The sequence below is a fragment of the Pterocles gutturalis genome, unplaced genomic scaffold (assembly GCF_000699245.1).
Source record: "Pterocles gutturalis isolate BGI_N339 unplaced genomic scaffold, ASM69924v1 scaffold28114, whole genome shotgun sequence".
Classification (NCBI taxonomy): domain Eukaryota; kingdom Metazoa; phylum Chordata; class Aves; order Pterocliformes; family Pteroclidae; genus Pterocles; species Pterocles gutturalis.
In genome coordinates, this window is record NW_010136907.1 from 19598 (window position 1) to 25231 (window position 5634).

The 5634-nt window shown below is 47.7% G+C and overlaps 1 protein-coding gene across 1 annotated transcript in view; it reads right to left on the bottom strand.

Moving 5' to 3' along the window:
- LOC104468369 (protein Smaug homolog 1-like) overlaps positions 1 to 5634 on the bottom strand; it is a gene marked incomplete at its 3' end in the record, with an annotated part of 37381 nt that overhangs the window by 17973 nt on the left and 13774 nt on the right.

The window sequence follows — 5634 nt, forward strand, 5'->3', positions numbered from 1 at the left end:
AAGAAAAAGTAAAAAAGAAAATTAAATTATAAAACACGTGGTGGTTGGCCACGGTGCCTCGCTGATGGCTGAACCCTGCCATGAGCTCTCCGCTTTGCCTCCCGGGAAGTGAAAGGGATGTGAGTGCCTGCAACGAGATGGGGTTACACGAGCTATGCTGGGGTGCTTCAGGAAAGGTGGTGTGTGGATTGCATCTCTAGGGGGAAAAAAAAATGAGCAGGTCTGGAGTTTTCTTGTACCAGCTCTGGGAAAGGCATAAAAATCCCCAGGATGGGATGTTAGGATGCGGCTTATGCCCCAAAGCACGAGCACGTATGCATTTGCCTAACGTCATCGCGGAGTTATTTACCATCCATATGTATGTCTAAGCCTTGTGGAGTCCTACTAACAGTTTGCACTTAGTTGAGCTACCATGAGCGATGCGAGCATCCCATCAGCCACCCATCTGGTGCGCTTCCAAGGGTCTTTTAACCCTCCACAAAACCAAACATCCAAAGCGATGGTCAAAATACACCCATGACAAAGAGGTCAGGCTGAGTCCCCCTAAAAAAATTATCCTTGGAATTCTTTAACTTTTTTTTCCATGTGTTTGTATTTCCTGGCTGAAATTTTATTACCAGCCAAGTTCAAATTTTTATTTTTTTTAAATAACTTTAGCACCACTAGGAAACTCCTGCGATTTGGAGTTATTTCTCGAGAAAGGCTTTACAATGGGTAGCTATTTACTTGCCTTTCAGTCGAGTACAGAAATATGTCTTATGTAGGCTAAAGTATTAAAAAAAGCCAAAGAATAAATTTTGTGACACTTTTTAAACAACTTTTACTGAACTGTCTCCATTTTTCACTGCCCTTCTTCCATACTGTCTCATTCATTTTTAGTTATGTCCTTAAAGATTTCGGTATCTTTTTCTTGGGTCTACTGGTTAGTAGGGGTAATACAGGGTATTTAGAGGAGAAGACAGATATGGACGAACTACCTCTGTTTCCTGTAATGGAAAATATATTACAAGATTGGTCTGATGGCTTAACAAAATTCCAATTCCATCATTCACAAAGTCATTAAACTGCTGGTTAAACCGTAAATGCAGTTAATGTATTTTAATGTACAGATTTAGGATGTAAAGCACTTGTTTTAATGTTTTATTGCAGTTACTCTCAATGAAATTAGCTGGACTTCATCGAGGCTGTTTCCTGATAACTGAGATGAAAAAAATCTCTGGATTTAGCCATTGCTCAGCCATCCCATTGCCTGCTGGGAGAACCGGGCCAAGCTCAGGATCCGGCACTATGGGAAGGTCCTTTGTGGTTTGCACCAAACCCAAGCCAGCGCTGGGTACAGATGTGGGGTTCCCATCACAGCAGCTACCAAAACATCTGCACCGGTCTGTTAACAAGGATTCATTTCTAGACACGAGAGCAAATTCTGCAGAAAGACACTAATTTGTCCAAATTAGTGGCTGTAAGCTTCATCGGAGGGGTAGATGAAATAAAAAGCACATTTTGTGCTGCAGGGAAATTTGAGGACAAAGGGGTTAAAACGACCTTCCAGCCCCTATGAGACTGAAGCAAACTTCCTTTCAAAAATCAAATTTCTTACATCTATATAAAACCTGGGGGAAATTCATAATTCTCACTGCTTTTCCTCCTAAAGCACCAAACCACTAAAGCTCCCTAATCCCTAATTTTTTCCACCAGTAGGAGCTCATCAAAACCACTCCTCCACACGTTATTTCCAAACATAAACGAGTTTTGGTGGAAAACCCTCCATCCCATTGTACCGTGCTGTAAAGTTAAGCCAGGTTTAATTCCCAGCTAACGCCCAGGAGAAAACCCACCACCCAAGGCATCTCTGTTGACCAGAAGCGGAATGAAAATGAGCAAGGAGCGGGGTTCTAAAAGGAGGGGAGAGAAAAACACCAGAGCTCGTTTGCATTTATTAAGCACCTGTAAAAAGCAGCTGGTGCCATGCACAGCTGATGGATGATACCGAAAACCTGTGTCTAAATTGCTCCTCTCTCTAAAAATGCTTTTTTTTCTACTGGCACACAACACTGACACCACACAGGGAAGCAAGGGGATGGCTTATGGGGAAGAATTTGTTCCCTTCCTGTTAAATAACTATAGAAACATCTTCCAGAAGCCTCCTGGCAGAAAAGGATGTCAGCGAGGACCCGGAACTGTTTTCAGAGCAGTGTTATGTTTCCTAAAGTTGGGGTGCATCTTGGTGGGGAAATAGATGGATTTAGGAAGCTCTTGGCCAACCGACGTCAGCTCTTGGCTTTGGAATTGAACCCCAAAAGCAGCATCGCAAGGGGGTATATAGGTGCCACATCACTCTCCCATGAGAAAGAAATATTTAGCATTAAAAAAAAAAAAATGGGGGAAAATATGGGTTGAAATGCATCACCAGGGCCAAGGACCGCAGTGGTACCACCCAGCGCCCCTTCTGTGCCTGCTGCCCAGAGTGGGGAGAAGCCACCCCCAATTTGTTGTAGGAAAAACTCTGGTTTAGGAAATATTTGTGCCCTTTGAATGAACAAGAAATTCAGGGGAAGGGGCAAGGAGGTCAGAGCTAACTGTCCCTTTTAGGAGCCGAAGGGCTGCTCCATTAGTGCCATCCTCTCCCCACCACAATCTCGCAAACTAAGATATTTTTGGCTTAAACCCAGCCCAGATTCCTTCCTGAGCAGCAACACCCTTGCAAACTGCTGCTCTTCCATCTTCTTTTTAATTCCCCTAATCAGAAGCCGGTGTGGGCTGGAGGAGAAATAATGAACTCCGCAGGATGGCCAGGAACGATTACAAATCATCCAGTGCAACCTCTAAAAATTAGTTCCACTTCTTTCCCTGATATAACACAACGCTGGAGTCCACCGGACAGGTTTTACTAAACCACGACCAGCTTGACTGAACTCACAACCCCACAATATGCGGTAGGGATAGTTCCTCTGCAAAGGATGCTACAAGCAGCAAAAGCCACCAGCTCTTAGAAACCACCCCACCAGAGATTATTGATGAGCTCTTAGCACCGACCTAACTTTAGGCTCTGCTTAAGCCTTTCTGGCTGGAACAGGCACCAGTGAGCAACACGGTTTCTTGCAAACCCTCTTACTGGTTTCTATCAGCACTCGGGCTACAAAACCGCTGCGAACCCCGGGCTGGTACCTGCCTGGCGTGCACACACCTCTCCCCCTTTTAATTCGTGACCCTCAGAAAGGAGATGGATAAATGCACCTATTTATGAATGCAGCATTTTCTTGAAACAGAGGATGTAGCTCATGATTTTCAAAGTGTCAGTTTAGTGACAATCCTGGGTGGTTTCTGAATGGTCCAAGGTGAACCTGGGGCTGCTGATGGCCAAGCTGGGACAAGTAACTTATTCAGTCTCTTTCTGAAATAAATGGTCCATGTGTGCTTTTCAGCAGAAGAAACACAAGTATGAGTTTACAACTTTACACTAGAGTATTTTTAAAATTATTATTACAAAAATATTAAGCTTTAATTAAAAAGGAAATTGAATATATTCTTCTAGGGCAAGATAAGCTTGCAGGAGGTGGCCAGAGGCACGCCTGCCTTTCTGAGCACCGTGGTGGTGCGAGCCGGACAAACAAAGGGAGGAAACCACCCCTCCAAAGTGCAAGGCAGGCTGGCACACGGATCCCCTACAACATGCAAGTGTGTCCACTTCTGGTTTAGAAGTGTTTTCCTGCCCGCTGCGAGCTCGTTTAGGAGGTGCAAGAGCCATCCGCTCCCCAGGGACCCACTGGTCGCTCTGTGAAGGCACTGCCCAGTCCCACCCGGGTATCCGATGGGATGGGAGCCAGAGCAGGTCATAGAATCCCAGAATGGTTTGGGTTGGAAGGGACCTTAAAGCCCATCCAGTGCCACCCCCTGCCATGGGCAGGGACACCTCCCACCAGCCCAGGTTGCTCAAAGCCTCATCCAGCCTGGCCTTGAACACGGCAGTTGCTGCTCAGTATAACAGCTTTGAGATGCACTTGGAGTGTTCTGCACCTTAGGGAAAAACGTGATAAATAACCTGCACCCAAGAGTGCTGTGATGTATGAGGTGCTGCCGAAGCGCTCTCAGGCTTCAAACAAAGCTTGGCTTAATATTTCCAAGGAAAAAAAAAATTAAGATGATGTAGAGGTAATGATGGTGACAATGCGACTGTCCTGGTGTACAGGGCTCCGTGTTGCAGGAGGCGGCTGCAGACGTGCTGCCGCAGGGACAAAGCAGCAATGAGCATCCCTGTGGGGCCACCACCTCCCTGGGCAAAACCCACTTTACCCCGGACCAAACACCGGCTGGGCTGGCAGGCATGGCAACATGCTTCGAGAAGCTCTGTGGCTGCCAGGGGTTTCCCCCTGGAGCCTTTGGTTTTGTGTTTTTTTTTTTTTTTTCTTTTTAATTCTCTTCTTTTCTGAAGTGGTGTTGCCTATTTTGGTAGGCAAGGACTAACTTCAAGAGGGTTTTTGTTCGCTGAAGCCCATGTGGAACAGCGTCAAGACATTTGTGTTGTGGTTTCTCAGGGTTTCGGGCCAATTTTGCAGCCTGAGAAGGAAAAAGCCACCCAATTCCTGTAATTACAGCTGAGGAATTGGGCTCTGCAGGCAGACCTTCCTCCATGCGGCGCGTGACGACCGACAAGCTTTCCCGCTGCCGCCACGCACCCTTCACTAAACCTGGCTTAAAAAGTCCCGGATACGATGCACATGGGACGATGCACAGAGCCGCTGATGTGTTTCCACCCAGAGCCAGACCCATTGCTGGGTACCAGGGTGTGTTCAGACCGGCTGCAGCCCTGGTGTGCCCTCCACTGCTGTATGGTCCCCGCCGGGTCCCTGTCACCCAGAGGACCAACAACGCCACATCCCTTTAGATCAGCGCCCAGTCCATACAGCGGATTCCAATTCAGAATTCTCCCCATGGCTGGAGAAAGGACGAGGTGCTGCGAGGTGCATACTGAACTCTTTTGCGAGATTGGTTTGGGGTTTTTTTAGCCTAAAAATGGCACTTTTTGGCTGCAAACCTGGTTATGGTGCATCCTTAGGCAGTGTCCGACCCTGTACAATTCATTTTCTGGTCTGTAGGCACCCGGAGCAGCAGCTTGACCCCCATGCCCATGGCAGGGGGTTGGAACTGGATGATCTTTAAGGTCCCTTCCAACCCAAACCGTTCTGTGATTCCATGATGTTTTTAATCCACCGAGGCCACACAGTCTCTCACGCAGCTGAATACCGAGCAGCTCCTGCAATCCCCCCTCGCAAACCCACCGCCAAGTTCACCTCGGTCCTCTCCTCTTCCTCCTCCTTGCTACCCCGCTCACGAAGCATCCTCTCCTCCAGGAAGGCTCCCCCCATGCTGGCAGCCCAACACTCGCAGCTTTTCCAGCCTTTCTGTGCCCAGCACCCTTGGAACCAGCCGCCGGTGGGTCACGCTGCCCGGCTGGCACCCAGCCTCCTTCCTGGGCATCATTCACCCGCTCCCCACGCGGTTGCCGGCAGCTCCAGCGGGGCCCAAGCAGAACCTGATGGAACATTTTTCGGCACAACATCCCCTAAGCCTTGGAGCCTTTTCTTTGCACTTTTCTTTCTTTCTTTTTTTTTTTCTTTTTTCTTTTTTTTTTTTTCC